General features: G+C 44.5%; 1 protein-coding gene across 2 annotated transcripts in view; it reads left to right on the top strand.

Annotated features, from left to right (window-relative positions):
- TMEM65 (transmembrane protein 65) overlaps positions 1-20,165 on the top strand; it is a 128,054-nt gene that overhangs the window by 40,032 nt on the left and 67,857 nt on the right. The gene's annotated exons all lie outside the window — the stretch shown is intronic.

Genomic DNA, 20,165 nt, shown 5'->3' with positions numbered 1-20,165 from the left:
CATTAGAGGGCTTTTTTGGCGTTTTAACGCCATGGACAAAGTTGGCGTTTTCCAAGGTAAAATGAAAGTCCATAGACTTTCATTTTACCTTTCACATCTAACGCTACGTTTTGGAGCGTTGCGTTTCAACACTCCCAGGAGCTTTTTTAGGGCTGACCGCAGCGTTTCTCGTTACAATTGATAGTAATGTGTTGGCATTAAAACGCCTTCAAAACACCTACAGCCAAACCGCAGCGTTTTAGCTTTTTACCGCAGTGTGAAAGAGCCCTTAGGGCTGGTGCACCAGAGCGGTTCTGGAGTGTTTTTTTTTTTTAAACGCTTGCAGGGGGGGGGGGGGGGGAACCGCTTGGCTAATGAAAGTGAATGGGATGGTTCACACCAGAGCGGCTCGTTTTTTCCCACAAACACAAACTCGGGGGCTGCAGCATTTTTTTTTAGATTTCTGAGGCATTTCTGCCTCAATGTTAAAGTATAGGAAAGTGGAAAATTGCTCTGAAAAACACTAGATCAGAGCGGTTTTCCAGGCGTTTTTGTTACAGAAGCTGTTCAGTAACAGCTTTACTGTAACAATATATGTAATCTGCTACACAAAAACGCTCCAAAAAAAACGGTAGGCATGTTTAGAAAACATACCTAGAATCGCTCTGAAATCTGCTTCAAAAACCTCCAGCGTTTTGCAGATCTGCTAGCTGTTTTTGGTGTGCACTGGGCCTTAGTGTATTGAGACCAATGCTTCCATGCACAGATCTAAACAGCCAGTCTAAGAGCTGCGCAGAGTGCACAAATGCTGCATTTTTCTGTGGGAATGGGGACCGTTGTAGCTACAAATTCTGCACATCTGAAATATGATCCTGTGACTTGGAGCAGCACTGCCCATTCCAGGCAGAACCAAATTTAAAAATATAAAATGTACTAAATGTTATGCTTTGAGTGATTTGCCTTCTTAAAACGGAAAGAAACTTGCAATAATTCAGCTATAAGTGAACATCTGTGGTTCCCACAATGCACCACTACTGAGTATGCAAATTATCTCTATGCCCCTGTAGCCAGCAAGCATCCAGAACCGCTGGTGTATAGCAAGCCTATAGCTTTAAATATTACACAGCCACACCAACCCCACGTGTACAGAGCCTGTTTCTGACTTTTGGTCCTCAGTACATGGCAGGGATGTACTGAGGAGGACCAAAAGTCCTAAACAGGCTGTCTACATGGGGGGTTGGTGTGGCTGTGTAATATTTAAAGCTATAGGCTTGCTAGACACCAGCGGTTCTGGATGCTTGTCTGGCTACAGGGGCATAAAGAGATAATTTGCATACTCAGTAGTGGTGCATTGTGGGTAACCACAAATGTTCACTTATAGCTGAATTATTGCAAGTTTCCTTCTGTTTTAAGGAGGCAAATCGCACTAAATGTTATGAAACTCACATTTCATCTCTGGTCAAAAACATTAAGGCTACTTTCCCACCAAGACGTTGCGTTTTAGGGGACCTTATGGTCGCATAACGTGCCCCTAACGTCAGATTGAGCTGCGTTATGCAGCAGCTCTCAAAGCAGCCGCTCCAGGTTAGTGATAGGAAGTCCGGATCTTTTTAAGAATTCGGATCTTTTGAATCTGATCATTGAAAAGATCCGGATCTTTGAACCGAATCATTTGAATCATTTTACTAGGGAAGCAGACTGGGTGAAATGACTCGCAGGACAGGACTTTCTCTGCACTGTACATTCTGTATGTTCCTGTTTCTTCCAGACAGACATCTACTGTGAACCAAATCTTTCATTGTGATGATCCGGATAATTCGACTCACAAAAAAGATCCGGATCAAATGAACGATTTGTTCATGATCCGGACAAAACTACAGTCACACCATGAGTCACCACAGTGCAGTGAATATTAATTAGCCATGTGGCTGGCCAGAGGAGGAGGGGAGACCTCCTCCTCCAACATTACTGAGCATGTGCACACAGTCTAACGTGGCTTAGCCCAGTATAACGTACAGCATGCAGCACTTTGTTTAAACGTGCTGCGTTACTATATAACGCAACGTGTGCACTGTGAACAGCACATTGATTTTACAGTGCTGTGAGTTAGGCTGCGTTACTGGCTGCTGTAACGTGGGACTTTAACCCATTCGCGTTCCGTCGTTTTCCCATGAGAAATGTTCACCTCCCATTCATTAGCCTATAACTTTATCACTACTTATCACAATGAACTGATCTATATCTTGTTTTTTCCGCCACCAATTAGGCTTTCTTTGGGGGGTACATTTTGCTAAGAGCCACTTTACTGTAAATGCATTTTAACAGGAAGAATAAGAAAAAAATGGAAAAATTCATTATTTCTCAGTTTTCAGCCATTATAGTTTTAAAATAATACATGCCTCCATAATTAAAACTCACGTATTGTATTTGCCCATATGTCCCGGTTATTACACCGTTAAAATTATGTCCCTATCACGATGTATGGCGACAATATTTTATTTGGAAATAAAGGTGCATTTTTTCCATTTTGCATCTATCACTATTAACAAGTTTAAAAATAAAAAAAATATAGAAATATTTCATCTTTACATTGATATTTAAAAAGTTTAGACCCTTAGGTAAATATTTACATGATTTTTTTTTTTTTATTTTAATGGTTTTTTTTTTTTTATTTAAACATTTTATTTGGGTAGTTTTGGGAGGGTGGGAGGTAAACAATAGATTTATAATGTAAATGTGTGTTAATTTTTATTTTTTTTTACTTTTAGTTGTAGTATTACTTTTTGGACACAAGATGGCGGCCATGAGTTTGTTTACATGACGTCACTCTAAGCGTAACACACGCTTAGAGTGACGCATCGGGGAGGGAACAGCCAGAAAAAGCACAGCTTCCGAGAGAAGCTGTCGCTTTTTCAACGGGGGAGAGGAATCAGTGATCGGGCACCATAGCCCGATACATTGATTCCGTGGCTACCGAATACGCGGCCGGGAGTGCACGCGCGCGATCGGCCGCGGGAGCGCGCGGTACCGCGCATGGTTCCTGGACGTAGTTTTTACGTCCAGGAACCAAAATAGGTTAACGTCCCACTGTGAAACCAGCCTAAATGGAGCATAAAACTAATAGGGGAAAAAAAATCACTGGTTTAGCTACTAGAAGGGTTAATGATCAATTTTCCACTTCACTCAAAAGCTAATTGGTAAGATTGCTGCTGCCATGGCCAACTGTATTTGCTTTATCAAATACTCAATTGCAAGGCAATCTGACAATTTGTCAAGCAACAGGCAATGTCATCCGTTAAAGTGGACCTGAGCTCTTACACTGGAAGGAAGGAAAACCGAGAAATGGGCCCTGTATGTATTTAGAGAGTTTAGCCTATTACCCCCTCATCTGTGACTAATCACCACCATAATTTGATCTCTTAGCTGTGTCAGCTGGCTGCCTCAGCAGAGCCGCTAATTTCTAAACACAGGATATTAACCCTATATCTGCTTCCATGAAAGCAGGAAGTAGACACACTGCAAATTTATTGCAGGATTTGTATCAGCTGTTGCAATGTTTTTTTTTTTCTTTAAAGGTTATTATGCTGTTGCTTATCTTTTAGAGGAGAGCGGAAGTACTGAGAGTACAAGTTCACGTTAACCTCAGTTTGACTTCCAGTGGCTTTTTGCCAGTCTTTTTCCATTAGTTTTATGCTGTGTTTAATGTTTTAGAGCAGAAATGCAATTTTTTCATACGACTTTATTTATTTTTTTTGGCCCGCCGAGAGAAAGTCTGCCTGAGTATGGTTAGGTTGAGAGGGTGGCCACTAGATATTCAGGATGGCCCACGACCTGGTCCCAGCGTTCAATTCCATCCCACTTTGCATTTGAGTTTGACGCCCCTTATGTAGAGGGTGTGCAGCAAGCTTGGTGCACGTATGGCTGAAGCTGCTGACTGACACGGCAGCGTGACTACTCTGTTTGGAGTGGAATTGGGCGGGGCACAGACAAGACTGATGAAAATAACATCCGGGGCACTTTTGGGCACTTCAGATGGAAAATGGGTGTGGTCATGCCCCAGAATGTGGGTGTGGTCATTGGCAGAGCCAAATTTACATGAACATAGCAGCAGTCTAAAGCTCAACACACACCATACAATCTTGGTTGTACAGATTTACCAAATCTATGTAGTATAAGGGCCAACAGATTGAAACTACCTTGAATGATTGATTTGATAAGCTCTTATACTACATGAAAGTGGTAAGATTGAACAACCAAGATTGTATGGTGTGTGTTGAGCCTAAGGCTCCCTGCACACTGTAAATCCTTATTCCGATTCTGCTACCGATTCCGATTTTCAATTCCGATTTTCCATGAATACATTCAACAGAAAAATGGATCAAAAAACGCAGCATGCAGTAAAGATTAAAAATCTGAATCAGATGTAAAAACCGATTTAAAAAGCGGAATCTGAATCGGAAGTGCATGCAGTGTGCAAGAGGCCTAAGTAGGCCTGCCCAGCAAAATGTTGGATGAAGCCCCCCTCCCCATAAAAACAAACAAAAAATGCTGCATATCGCATAAATAGGCAGTGTCACTTAAACATAACTAGGCAGAGTTACCTGGTTTCTGTGCTGGCTGGGCTGGCTTTCTGCTGGGCGGGCTGGCCTGCTGCCAGGCTGGCAGTTCCCCCATAGCCATTGAGGCACCACAACTCCCAGCATGCTCCCATGGAAGAACCACAGCTTCCTAAATGCCCTTGTATAGGAATCACAGCACCCAGCGTGGCACCACAGCACCCAGTATGCCCACATAGAGGCACCACAGCACCCAGCATACCCCCGATTGATGCACCACAGCTCCCAGCATGCCCGCCAATGAGACACCACAGCTGACTCTGCCTAGGGGACATCCGGGGCACCCCAGAATAGATCTGGGGCACGTGCCACTGAGGGGGGGGTGGGGGGGGGGCTAGTGAGGCCAATGTGACATCTCAGGAGGTCTGTGCTACAGGAAATTGCTGTTAAAAGGGCACCTGGAACTTATCGAGGATCTTTCACACACATGACGGGAGCTCTGCTGCTGATTGTTGTACTGGAATCGGGAAAGGCTGGTGCTTGGAGAAGGGCTGTAAATTTCCCCTGTGGCAGGGACACTGGCACGTTTTACCGCTCTCAGCTTTTGCTAACGATTCAACTGTACAGCTGGCACACGAGTACAGAGAGGTCGCTGGGTTCTAATCAATCCCAGAATCCTCAGAAGACGGGCTGGGAGCTGGCAGCGTACAGAGAATGCTCATTATCTGGAGAGTGAGAGGAACCGAGATAACGAGACTTGTATCGCTTTCACAACTAGAAGGCTTTAAAGTTTTGTCTGATAACCCCACAACTATCTTGTTGTACTGAGGGAGGGGGGTGGGGGCTTCATATTATAACTTCATATCTGGCGGTCCCCCAACCCCATCTCCACTAGTTTGTCCCTCCTTTACAATCTATGTACAGATTTGGCCAACAAAATCTGATGTTTAATAAATAGAAGTGTGAAAACTTATGCCCAGCATGCCAGTTATTAAATTAATTTAAAAAAAATGTATTTTTCATATCATTTTATTAACCTGCTTATGGTTATTCTAGACAATAAAACTTCCATACGAAGCCCAGAAAATTGTGAACCCAGAGATGAATTTGCGCGTATATGCTGGTCCACAACCAGTAAAATAACAGCGGTGCTGCTTGTCTCCTTCCGGTTTCGCGGTCTTGCGTCATCAGGGGAGTGATGGAGTTTTCCATGGGGAAGCAGGACAGATAAAAATGGTGCCGGGATCAGGTAATGTATGAGAGATGCCGCTAATGACATCTTATTACTAAAGTTATTAGGACATTTCTGAAACGTTAAATAACTTAAGTAGCAAGATGCCATTATGGGCATCACCCCGCGCCATTTTTCACAGGAATTTTTGACTGTACCCATGGGGAAGGGGGGAGGAGTTGGGATGAGCGTAATAACTTGCCTTTCTGGCCTCTTGTCTGTGAGGGATCCGCCATCTTCCTAACAGAACCATCCACAACGGCTGCGTTTTCAACTCGTTGGCATATGTGTGCACGCCTTCCCACAGCAATGCATGCTGGGAGATGTAGTCTGTGGATACGAGGATAGAGATATTCTGTAATGGACATGTCTGTGAGACCACTGCTATCTATGAGATGTCCAGGGTCTATATGTGATGTTTGTGTGTCTCCTGTGTTAGTCAGTCAGCAGTGCATGACAATTCTCTTTATCTGTGTCAGCAAGCTGTAGTCAGTTCTTCTCGTTGGCACTGTATAGCTGCTGCCTGCAAGTGAGAAATATAGACTATTCATATGCAGATTGGATTGAAATATCCTAATGTGTCTTCAGCATTATACATTAAAAATAACTCTGGTTATAAAGCGCTTTTTTGAAGCTATCTCACCTGCATTGTGCTGAGCTGTCTCCTTGTCACTAGGCTGAGTTGAGTAGCTGTTCTGCACAAAAAGAAAATCGGTTTCTAATAATAAACCTCCGCACAGCAATCCTGGGAGTGGAAGAGGCCTCCTCTATACAGGAGAGGCAGAATGACTGAAGACCTTCATTTCTCAGTGTCTGCTATACACTGTAGCCGTGGGGGGGAACTGTCTCTTATGAACTACAATTCCCAGCACACCTGCGGAGCCACAGGCACCAGAAAACAGCATGATGGTTACAGCTTAAACAAACCATTAGTAAAGTTCTCCATGTGCCTTCTTTCTTTGCTTGGATTATTGTGGATCTGTAAAATTAACAAGCTGACACATTGCATTCCAGAAGTTCTGGAGGTGTGGCTAACTTACAGGTGCAACAAAGGGATGATTTGCATATTCAGCAGTGAGGCATTGTGGGCGACATGATATGTTCACTCCAACCCGAATAATCACAAATACCTTCTGTTTTAAGAAGGCAAACTTCTGCTTTGCATAACATTTTAGTAAGGAGGTATTTTGGTCCTTTGTAGCCCCTTACACACTCCTAGGCATTCTGATCCATGGTCTTTACTATATTCTATATACTATATTTATTATAAGTCCACATCATTCTGGACTTTGTGTGTGTGTTAACTAGAAATCATTACTTTCCTCAAATAGAACTTGGGGAGCGCGGTCTGTATGGCTGATCTTGTGGTGAAACCCCTCCCACAGGGTGGGAGGGCCATGGCCCTGACCGTTTGCTGTCTGTGAACCTCATTGCATTGTGGGAATTTTCTTTTCCAACTGAAAAGCAACCAGTATCTCATTCTGTGCTTGCAGACCACTTGTTGCCACCTGTGAAAAATATCAAAGTGTGGGTGAGTAAAGAGGGCTTCTGGACGGCGGTGATTGAAATCTATGCCGTTTTGATGATGTTCTTCCTGCCACAGTGTAGATTTTACCTCACCGCCGCTGCGCGTTCTCGTCGCTCCCGCCGATCATGTTGCCCTTCACCTGCCACAGCTTACTCGCCCTGCCGTCTCTATGACTTCAGAGCCCTGTGAGCTGGCTCCTGACCCTGTCATAAATGTAAGCAACTACCATTGGCTTACATTGATCACACGGCACACGTTGTCATGAGCTGGTTTCTGGTACCAACAGTCTCTAGTCCTTACAGGACACTCGAGGTGAAAATAAACGAATGAAATAAACAATTGTATCTATCCTCCTCCTCCTAAAAATTACTTAAAATATTCCACAGTTTTATATTTAAATCTACTGTTAATTTTAATTTTTTTTTTCTGTTTAATTGTTTTTGCACAATGACACATATATTGAAGTATGCCAGAGCTAAAATCTATGAACTATTGACCCTTTTTAATCTGTTTCCTGCTCTCAGAAGCCATTTTCTGCTAGGAAAGTGTTTTATAGTTGTAATTTTATTTCTTGTCTGTGAAGGTCACACTGTAGTCTGACCCAGTCCTGACTGAAGGTGCGTACACACATGCGACTATAGTCGTTTGTAACGATCGTTCCCCGATCTTTACCAACGACGATCGTTACAAAAAACGAACCAACGACTATTAAGGCAAACGACGAACGAGGCAAATCGCTACAAAACAAAGTTCTGTCTTGGCGGATTTTTACCACCGACGATCGTTAGCAAAAGTGGCACATCGTTGGAAACGATCGTTCGTACCAGGCTGGACATGCGCATTTCACTTTTTCTCCAAGGAACTTTACAATTTTATGCGCAGGCGCATTAAGTGCTTTTACGTGGTGTAACGTTCGTTTTAACGATGTGATCGTTACACACTTTTTACAAATAACTTTACTTCGGTCGTTCTTTCGTCAATTAAAAGATCGTTCGTCGTTGACAACGAACGATCGTTGTCGCATGTGTGTACGTAGCATGACAGGAACTGCCGCTTACATACCTGATGTTTAACTCTTTCAGGCAGAGAAAGAAAAAAAAGGGACACAGCATGGTTGTTTGTGTGCCTGGCACTGTACATACACGTCTATCTCATCATGTCACATGTCACCTCGGGTATCCTTTAAGGGGGCAGAGACCGCTGGTACTGAAGGGTGACAATCCAATTTTCGAAAGTGGAAAACTGTTATATGAACGCACAGAAATTCAATATGTCTGTGTGAATGTGAGCATTCCTATTCTGGTCACCTGCTAAAACAAATTTAAACCGGTATTTTCAGCTGAGGAAAGGTGGATTATTTTTTTGTTTGTTTGTTTTTGCTTTATTTTTCCCCTCCATACAAATTGTGATTTTTGTGCCCTCTGCTTGCTAAGCGATCAGACGGTATATTTATTCCTGCGTCTGGCGGTTCATCTTAATGGTGAAGAATGACTCTTGGTGCGTTAGTCGGCTGCCCGTCACGCGAGAGGGACAGACAGCCCTTGTAGCTGGCGGCTCTGGTTTTCTGTCCGGATTAATAATCCTGCGCGGGGTGGTGTCGCTGCACGGCGTACCCGGTGCTGGTGTCAGGGTAAATACATCTGTTGTGAATTATAGAGCCTCTCTGTGTGCCAGGCCTGCCATATCCAGCCTCCGCTGATAAATGATGGTCAGTATTGTACTGGGCTGCCGCATTATTTCTCATCACTCTGCCAGGCTCGCCGGACAGCGCGGCCGCTGCTGCTTGCCAACTCAGCTGACGCTTTGCTTGCGGCGGCTCGCTGGCCCACTTCTTACTTCCCTCAGTCTTCCTTGTTTTAGTGAAATATGTGTCTGGAAGTGCTAAAAGGAATCTCTAATCACCTCTTAGTCCTTTTTACTTACTGTACTTTTTAAAGTTTTATATGTAGTTCGTGTAAAGGAGTCCTGTGAGGAGGTATTCTTGAGTATTCTTGTTTATTTAGCACCGACGGCTTCCGCAGCGCTGTACAGCGCTGTCAAAAAAATTGCTTTGATCGATTTCTGTCTGAAATTGCGATTTCAATTCGATTCACGATTTCCTTCAAATCAAGCTTTGTTCCCCCTCTTTGCCTGTTTGTTCCCCCTATGTCCCCCTGTCTTACTTTGTGACCCCTTTGCCTCTTTATGCCTCCTCTGGGTCTCTCTCTTGCCCCCTTTGTGTCTCTGTGCCCGCTCTGTTTCTTTGTGTCTCTCTCTGTGCCTCCTCTGTGTCTCCTGTGTCTCTGTGCCCCCTCTGTGTCTCTCTCTGTGTCCGCTCTGTCTCTGTATCTCTCTGTGCTTCCTCTTTCCCCCAAGCTGCATCAGTTCTGGACATAGCTTCCAGCACGAGTCCAGCGATGCCGGTCTATCCACTTCGCCTCCTGCAGGCTCTAATGCATGGAATACTTGCCGAATGGCATGTGACATACAGGAACCCACAGTTTTGCCAAGCACAAGCGCCGGCAGACGACTATAGAGGATGGACAGCTTGAGAAACTTGGCAGTGGGCCAATCAAAATCATTAGAATTGTTCCAGTTCCAAAATGTGTTTACACATAAATTTTAAGGACCACTATTGTGAAAAATTGTTACATTTAAAATGCATACATATAAAATGTAGATATTTTTCCCAGAGTAAAATGCACTGTAAATTACTCTTATCCTAAGTCGCTGTCACTTACAGTAGGTAGTGAATATCTGACAGATCTGTAAGGTATGGAACTAGTCCTTCTCCTCATGGAGGATTCTCAGTCCTTGCTTTATTTCCAGAAACACTTACTGCAGTTCCTCAGTTCAACCACCAAAATGGTGTGCAAACCAGTAAGGAAGCTGGCTGACATCTTTGTATAGAGCAGGCATGGGCAAACTTGGCCCTCCAGCTGTTAAGGAACTACAAGTCCCACAATGCATTGCAGGAGTCTGACAGCCACAGTCATGACTCATAAAGGCAAATGCATTGTGGGACTTGTAGTTCCGTAACAGCTGGAGGGCCGAATTTGCCCATGCCTGGTATAGATCCTCCATGTTACTTCTGTAAAAAAAATAAAGGAAATGCTGAGATTCCCCCCTTGAGGAGAGGGACTAGTCCAATATCTATCAAATCTGTCGCCTTTTCAATACCAACAGTGAGCTACAGGAAAAAAGTAACTTATAGAGCATTTTATTTAGGGAGAAACCTACATTTTATAAGTACTGTATTTTTTTGGACCATGGAGGGGGGGGGGGGGGGGGGGAGGAGTACCGGCATCTTATGATCCGAATAGTGCTGTGAGTGCAGTGATTGGCTACAATGAAGGAGGCATGATCCTGCCCTCAAGACCATCGGCATATGTCAGAATGAAGGAGTGGCAGTGATTGGCAGAGCCACCAGCCTGTGTTTAAAAACGGCCATGTATGTATAACAACTTGGCTACAAAACCTCTCCCGCCTGGCCTCCTACATGCAGTGCCGCTCCCCTGAGGGTAACTGATGCGGTAGCGTTGAGCGGAGCCCCCGGCCTGTTTGACAGCTAATCTGAAGGCTGGCTTCTTGCACACCTTCCGCTTCCACGGAGGGTGAGTGATCGGGGATCAGACCAAGGGGGCCACAATAAGGGCACAGGAAGGACAGGGGGACAGAGGCGGTCATAAGGACACATGGAAAGGACAGAGGTGAACATACGGAGACATAGGAAGGACAGAGGTGGACATAAGGAGACATGGTAAGGACAGAGGGGGACAGAGGTGGACATAAGGAGACATGGAAAGGACAGAGGTGGACATAAGGAGACATGGTAAGGACAGAGGTGGACATAAGCAGACATGGAAAGGACAGAGGTGGACATAAGGAGACATGGTAAGGACAGAGGGGGACAGAGGTGGACATAAGGAGACATGGAAAGGGCAGAGGTGGACATAAGGAGACATGGTAAGGACAGAGGTGGACATAAGGAGACATGGAAAGGACAGAGGTGGACATAAGGAGACATGGTAAGGACAGAGGGGGACAGAGGTGGACATAAGGAGACATGGTAAGGACAGAGGTGGACATAAGGAGACATGGAAAGGACAGAGGGGGACATAAGGAGACATGGTAGGGACAGAGGTGGACATAAGGAGACATGAAAAGGACAGAGGTGGACATAAGGAGACGTAAGGACAGAGGGGGACAGAGGTGGACATAAGGAGACCTGGAAAGGACAGAGGTGGACATAAGGAGACCTGGAAAGGACAGAGGTGGACATAAGGAGACCTGGAAAGGACAGAGGTGGACATAAGGAGACCTGGAAAGGACAGAGGTGGACATAAGGAGACCTGGAAAGGACAGAGGTGGACATAAGGAGACCTGGAAAGGACAGAGGTGGACATAAGGAGACCTGGAAAGGACAGAGGTGGACATAAGGAGACCTGGAAAGGACAGAGGTGGACATAAGGAGACATGGTAAGGACAAAGGGGGACAGAGGTGGACATAAGGAGACCTGGAAAGGACAGAGGGGGACAGAGGTGGACATAAGGAGACATGGAAAGGACAGAGGTGGACATAAGGAGACATGGTAAGGACAAAGGGGGCAGGGGTGGACACTGGGACATGGGAAAGTCAGAGGGGGACACTAAATGTACAAGGGGGACACAAGAGGCACAAGGGGTATGCAAGAGGTACAAGGGGGACACAATAATTGGGGGGGGGGAGGGGAAATCCACAAGACGCTCTTGGACCATGGACACTCCAGGTTCAGTATTTTTTTTCCCCCTGGTTTTTGCCCTTTAAACCTAGGTGCGTCTTACGATCCGAAAAATACGGTATGTAAATTACGTTTTACACTTTCATGTCCAATTTCATCAACACTAAATTATTATTATCTCAATGACCATATGTGTTTTTTCTTTTCACTGCTGTGATGGAGGACTGACTATGGGGGATGGGGAGCATTTTGGTTTGGAAAGTTTCTAGTTTCTTTTACAGCCAACACATAGGAAAGCCTGAGATTCTTCGGATAGAATAGTGTACGTTGTATAAACAGCACGAGAACATGTCAGACACCACCACCGATCTGTGCTCTTCCATCCATCTATGCCCCAGTCTGCGAGGAAACAGCAGGAGAATGTGTGGATTGCTGGCAGAAGACCAGCTTTATGTCTACATATAGTATATTCTCGGCTGCAGAAAAGCAGACCTCCCTGGCCTCTCCTATTCCCCGAATCTCTGCTGTCATCCCCGGTACGGAATTCACTCTAACAGCTTGATGTTATCACCTCTGAAGTGAGCCATGGCCGCCATCCTGCCAGCACACCGCACTGATTTATGGGTAATGCTAGGAGGACGTGAGGAAATGGATCACAGACCTCGCTTCTAGACGAGAATTCAGAAGATCAGCACAGTTAATCGGAAAGAGCAGTGGACAGTATTATACAGTGCAGGTGCCGCTTCTGTCCGGTCGCAGTTATTATTTTGGGTCCATAGGAGATCACCGTGAGGCAAAGCTAAAACAGAAAATTTGACTCACCTGGGGCTTCTTCCAGCCCACCCATAGAAGTCTATCTGGTCCCGCGCTGAAGTTCCGCCACGCCCGAGGCTGCCACTGTCCCCTCTGTAATATCGCAAGTCACAGCTGGGACCTGTTTTGCGCATGCGCACTTTTCGCGATCTGCTACTCCTGGCTAAGGGAGTGCAATCACGAGAAGCACATGGTGCGCATGCGCAGAAAACATGACCAAGCTGTGGGTCATGATCTTACAGAGGGAACAGCGACGGCCTCAGGCATTGCGGAACTTAAAGGGACTCTGAGCAGTCAATAAAAATGAAATTGGTACTTACCTGGGGCTTCCTACAGCCCACCGTAGGCCGTGAGGTCCAAGTCCCGCTGTCGGCTTCGTTACCGGCGACTTTCATGCTGAAGGTCGCCAGTACACTTCCTGGATGGGGACGCTCCGCGTCATCACGTCGGCTACCACACGTCATTATGCCGGCCAGCGTGACAGTCCAGCACATGCGCAAGTTAGAAAACCACACATGGGCAGGACTGTCACGCCAGGCGGCACGATGACGCGGACCAGGAAGTGTACTGCCGACCTTCAGCCCTGAAAGTCGACGGCAAAGGAGCCACCAGCGGTACTGGGAGTGGAGCCAGGAGGATGCTGGAGGAAGCCCCAGGTAAGTACCAATTTCATTTTTATGGACTGTTCAGGTTCGCTTTAAGCACAGGACCTGATCGACTTCTAGGGGCTGGAAGAAGTTTAGTAGAACTTTCTGTTTTAGCTTTGCCTCATGTATGGCTGTACTTCAGCCCAATGAGGTGCGTGGGGTCTCTCGCCGTCCTCTCCGGGCCACGCACTACTGTACAGCCCGGCCGTGCTTCTATGCCTGGGAAGGTTCTGCGCCTGTGCAGTAATACTGCGCAGACGCAGAAAGCTTCCAGCTGCAGGAGCGTGACGGGAGTACGCGCACAACCGAGCCACGCATGCGCAGAAGATTGTTGCTCACCGGATTATCGAGGGTTATTTAGAAGAGGACGGCAAGGGAGCCCACACACCTCATCGGGCTGGACGAAGCCCCAGGTAAGCATGAATACAGCCATACACCCCATCTCAGGTACACTTTAAGGACAGGTACTCTTTAGGTTATATTAAGCAAACTTGAGTATACTGTAAGTACATTGACACTTTAATATCTGTACAGAAGGTCCACATACTGTATATCTGCTGGTATCAGTGATTGAAAATGGGAAGTGAGGTGGGTGGGGGGTGCACTTAGTCATGTCTCTGTTTTTAGCTGCTATGGAAAGCTCTGTGTGGTTATACATCCTTCTCCTAATCCTCCTGTCCTCCACAGCACACCCCACTCACCAGCGCTGTACAGACAGCATGTCTAGAGCAGGACACATGCTGGAATACTACATTTAGGGGCACCTGCCATTGTGCATTGACAGCGTAGTCTGCTAGCAATCTTGCTTTGCAGCTCTGGGTCTTTGGTTCAGTTCCCTTTAGCACTGGACCTGGACTGTGCATATCTCAAGAGGAAATAATAATGCAAAAACATTCCTCCAAAAATGGACTGGAATGTTTACCATTTGCCAGCCTCATTTGGGTCACACCAGATCATTGAGAGGGTTGCTTAGAGGAGGGGTAATGTGTTTGCAGGTGCTTTCAACATCTGCAGCGCCAAAGCTAAAGTTTTGAGGGCTTGTTTTAATGTATAGGAGCGGTGGGAGCAACATACTGATGACATCTCCTGCAGCACTTTACAGAGTACATAGTCCTGTCACTTCCTGTCCTCAGAGGAGCTCACACTCTAATGCTACCATAGCCATAGTCTAATGTCCTGCCATATTGTTGTTATGTATTTATATAGCACTGACATCTCCTGCAGCACTTTACAGAGTACATAGTCATGTCATTGACTGTCCTCGGAGCTCACAATCTGAGCAGTGACTGGATAGTGTACTGGTTAGAGGGGAACTTCGGCCTAAACAAACATACTGTCATTAAGTTACATTAGTTATATTAATTAGAATAGATAGGTAATAAAAAATTTTACCCACCCTGTTTTAAAAGAACAGGCAAATGTTTGTGATTCATGGGGGCTGCCATCTTTGTCATGGGCGCAGCCATCTTTTTGGTTGAAAGGAGGTGACAAGGAGCAGGAGACACAGTTCCAATTGTCCTGTGTCCTGATAACCCCTCCCAGCTGCACACGCTAGGCTTTAAATGTCAAATTCAAAATGTAAAAAAAAAAAAAATTGCACCAAAACAGCATAACAAGAGCAACAACATCAGAAATCCCATCATGCTTTGCACAGCATCAGGGGAAAAAAGCCTGGGCAGTTTTCTTCTGTGCAGCTAAAAATGAGGCTTGGATAAGAGAAACAAGTTCTGATGCTGTGAAACTGTTAAAGAAACACCAGGCCTTTTCAGTGCTGCTAAGTCAATTTTTAGTCCGGAGGTTGACTTTAAGGCCTCTGGCACAGGAGACCAGGGTTTGAATCTCAACTCTACCTGTTTAGTAAGCCAATATCTATTCAGTTAGGAGACCTAACACTGCTACTGCCTACTGAGTGTGTCCTAGTGGCTGCAGGTCTGGCGCTTTGAGTCCGTCAGGACTCATTACACATTAGGCATTCTTTTTGAAAAATATTTATCGCTAAGGCATCCTTTTAAAGGGCATATTATTGGTAAGGTGTTAAAATACCACCTATGAGTAAACTTATGAGAAATAGTGAATTGAATAAGTGCCCAGGTCTTTTTAAGAAGTCTTATAACATCAACCGCTCATGGATAGCAATCGAAGGTAAGAATTGTAATATTTTTTTCTCCGCTGACAGAAATAGGATGGTGTTGCATTCTGTGTGGCTAGGCTGATATCTTAAAGCTTTTTATTAATAGAAATTGTTCTCATGATATGATGCAAGTATAGCTCACAAACTATACCGTAGTCTGCTGTACCCAGACCCGCCCTGGGCTGGGTGATCCGGACTCCTGGGCGAATGTTCTCAGAATTCTCATTTTTCACACTGTCCTGCACGGAATGAGTCAATGAGGGCATTACTTATATTCACCCCGGAGTGTTCTTTCCTGTTAGTTTATTTACATAATTGCCTTATGAATAGGGCTGTGTGCTTTCCCTAAGCTGCCTGGTGACTTTGTAATGAGCATTTATAGCAAGGGAGGATGGGGGAATATTAAAGGGAAACTCTGGAAAACTATCCTAAGGTATATCAGTCCTTGCAATTAAAGGATAACCAAAGTGACATACTGAGATAGACATGGGTATGTACAGTGCCTAGCACACAAATAACTATGCTGTGTTCCTTTTTTTCTTTCTCTGCCTGAAAGAGTTAAATATCAGGTATGTAAGTGGCTGACTCAGTCCTGACTCAGACAGGAAGTGACTACAGTGTGACCCTCACTGATAAGAAATTCCCCTATTTTTCCTCTTTATTGCTCTCAGAAGCCATTTCTGCTAGGAAAGTGTTTTATAGTTGGAATTTCTATATAGTTGGAAATTCTTATCAACGAGGGTCACACTGTAGTCACTTCCTGTCTGAGTCAGGACTGAGTCAGCCACTTACATACCTGATATTTAACTCTTTCAGGCATAGAAAGAAAAAAAGGAACACAGCATAGTTATTTGTGTGCTAGGCACTGTACATACAAATGTCTATCTCATCATGTCACATGTCACTTCGGGTATCCTTTAAGTATAGGAAAAACGCAAACTGCCCAGTAGCCCAGGAATCAATGTATCGGGCTATGGTGCCCGATCACTGATTCCTCTCCCCCGCAGAAAAAGCGACAGCTTCTCTCGGAAGCTTCGCTTTTTCTGAGTCTATGTCCCTCTAAGCCACATGTGTCAAACTCTGGCCCGCGGGCCAAATTTGGCCCGCAGAGCGATAAAAATTGGCCCGCCAGTGCTTTTATGAGCATACATTGATTTTGGCCCGCGGCCACATTCCCAGCTCCTCCTCCCCTCCCGTTCCTCATCTGCTATTCTGGTGGCCGGCTCTACCCTCCCTCCTCGTATGACACATAAATATTTACCTAAGGGTCTAAACTATTTAAATATCTATGTAAAGATGAAATATTTCTATACTTTTTTTTTTTTTTTTTTTATAAGCTTGTAAATAGTGATGGATGTAAAACGGAAAAAATGCTCTTTTATTTCCAAATAAAATTGTCGCCATACATTGTGATAGGGACATAATTTAAACGGTGAAATAACCATGACAAATGGGCAATTACAATACGTGGGTTTTAATTATGGAAGCATGTATTATTTTAAGACTATAATGGCCGAAAACTGAGAAATAATGAATATTTTCAGTTTTTTTCTTATTCTTACTGTTAAAATGCATTTACAGTAAGGTAGCTCTTAGCAAAATGTACCCCCCAAAGAAAGCGTAATTGGTGGCGGAAAAAACAAGATATAGATCAGTTCATTGTGATAAGTAGTGATAAAGTTATAGGCGAATGAATGGGAGGTGAACATTGCTCGGATGCATAAAGTGAAAAAAACTGAGAGCTTAAAGAGAATCTGTATTGTTAAAATCGCACAAAAGTAAACCTACCAGTGCGTTAGGGGACATCTCCTATTACCCTCTGTCACAATTTCGCCGCTCCTCGCCGCATTAAAAGTGGTTAAAAACAGTTTTAAAAAGTTTGTTTATAAACAAACAAAATGGCCACCAAAACAGGAAGTAGGTTGATGTACTGTATGTCCACACATAGAAAATACATCCATACACAAGCAGGCTGTATACAGCCTTCCTTTTGAATCTCAAGAGATCTTTTGTGTGTTTGTTTCTCCCTTTAGAATCGCATGCACTGAAGTTTCAGGCTGCTCTTTTTTCTCCTGCAAACAGCTTTGCCCTTGTCTGTAATCCTCAGTATGTGAAAGCCCAGCCAGCTCAGAGGACGATTTATCCAGCTTGTAAAAGATAAGAGAGAAGAGAGAAGCTGCTCTAATCTAAATAATACACAGGCAGTGTGCATAGAGGGGCCTGGAAGGGGGAATTCATAGCAGAACCACAACACTGAAGAACTTGGCAGCCTTCCAGACACAGGCTGACAAATCTGGCAAGGGAAAGATACATAGATTTATTACAGAGACTGTGATAGCAGAAAGTGCTGCAGTAAGCCAGAACACATTAGAATAGCTTTTGGAACTTGTAGGATGATAAAAAACAGGATGCAATTTTTGTTACGGAGTCTCTTTAAGTGGTTAAAGAGACACCGTAGTGACATATAGTAGAGTGCAGTAAATTATTCAGGATACCCACTTTTTCATTAAATTTTCCTGGCTTCAGCATGAGAAACTCTTCCTGTATGTATAGACTGCTGTATATTATATTAGCCCCACCTTACTTTTTAACGCTTAGCTTAGGCTGTTTAGTTATGCGGAATTCTGTGTTGCCACATCCATACACCACGGACATCTTAAGGCGCTTTAGCACAAAACTACTTGCCCCAACATCTATATGCGGGTTTGTTTCCCCACATTCCTGTGCCATGGATGTCTAACGGGCCAGAGCCACCTGAACGATTTTTCACAGATGATTTTGCACGACGAACAATATTTTTTCACGATATTGCGCAACGTAGTTTATCGAAAATGTGTTAAACGATGTTTAGCAACGCACTCCACCTGCAGGGATCGTTTTACTTTGAACAACAGGTTGTTGAGGGTTGGACTGATCTTCATTTACTTGCTGCAATCGAATGATGATTGTAGGTGTGGCCAGATGGATTGGGGAAACGATAGTTCAGCGGCAACCTCCGATTCATCTGGCAGTATTTGCCGGTAAGTAATTGGATTAAAGGGAACCGTAACTGAGAGGGATATGGATGTTTCCTTTTAAACAATACTAGTTGCTTGGCAGTCCTGCTGATCTCTTTGGCTGCAGTAGTGGTTGAATCACACACCTGAAACAAGCATGCAGCTAATCCAGTCTGACTTCAGTCAGAGCACCTGATCTGCATGCTTGTTGAGGGGCTGTGGCTAAAAGTATTGGAGACACAGGATCAGCAGGAGAGTCAGGCAACTGGTATTAGTTCAAAAGGAAAAATCCACATCCTTCTCAGTTTAGGTTCCCTTTAAAGGCATTTAGTACAACATTTTAGCCCACGGTTTGGATCCGTGTCTGCTTGAGGTTCGTTGGGATTGCCACTGAGTGAGAGGCATGCAACCTTGCGGTGTGGGTTGTTGGCAGCTGTTTTTAAGGGACTGGATTACAAGATACAGATCGTTGAGGACTGTCTCTGAGCTCTATAAGCTTGTCCTTGAATGTTCAGCCATCCTATTCGGTGAGCGTGTTTTGTGACAGCACCGGGGTCACGGCTACACGCTGTTAACAGGTGTGGTGGTGGATATATACCAGTTGAAGCAGAATCACGCTATGTACCCATTTGTTTTTTTGTTTTATTGCGTTCTATCCAGAAGAGTTTGCTGGTGACAACGGGAGAGGATTGAAGAATTGTTTGCTACTACATTATGCCTGATATGCTGATCTGTCATTTAATCAGCCATCACTGTTGGTGAGCATACTGTTTACTCGACTGTTGAAGAGCTTAGCCTGAGTGGATGGAACTTTTATATGAACTATATGTTCCATATATATCATTTTTTCAATACATTGACTTTTTTCATCTGGTTCATAATTATGTTTTGACGCAATATTAGGTGTTAGCGCTCTGCACAATATGCTTACATACTTTCTCATAGGGTGTTGATACCCCCCATAGTGCATAGCGATCCACCTGGTTGTTGATTAGGAGATCATTTCTGAGGAGCGCAGTGACCACTCAAACTATGAAAATTTCATTGCTTTTGATTCAGTTTGTCACTAAAAAGAATACACTAAACATAGGCCTCAACCCTAAAACACTCTAGAACCTATTCCACTACTTATCACCGTTAAAATTTTACCACATATGTCTTGTGTAGTATTGCTAAAACTTTTCCAAATTTGATCATAATTTTAAAAATTACTTTTTATGTTCGCTTGAGTTTGTCCCTACCTACCCTACTCAACACGGTTAAAATGGTATCGCATGTGCCTCATTCAGTAAAAAACTGGTGATGCACCCACTACAACTCCACTGGGCGCGCACACACACACACACACACACACACTCACACTCACTCACACTCACACACACACACTCACACACACACACTCTCACACACACACACACACACACACACACACACACACACACACACACACACACACACACACACACACACACACACACACACACACACACACACACACACACACACACACACACACACACACACACGTCCAGATTGAATTGAGGATAATGGGCAACTCGAGGTGCGTAAATACGAAATTACTGT

The sequence above is a fragment of the Hyperolius riggenbachi genome, chromosome 5 (assembly GCF_040937935.1).
Source record: "Hyperolius riggenbachi isolate aHypRig1 chromosome 5, aHypRig1.pri, whole genome shotgun sequence".
Classification (NCBI taxonomy): Eukaryota; Metazoa; Chordata; class Amphibia; order Anura; family Hyperoliidae; genus Hyperolius; species Hyperolius riggenbachi.
This window is presented reverse-complemented; position numbering and strand designations above follow the sequence as displayed.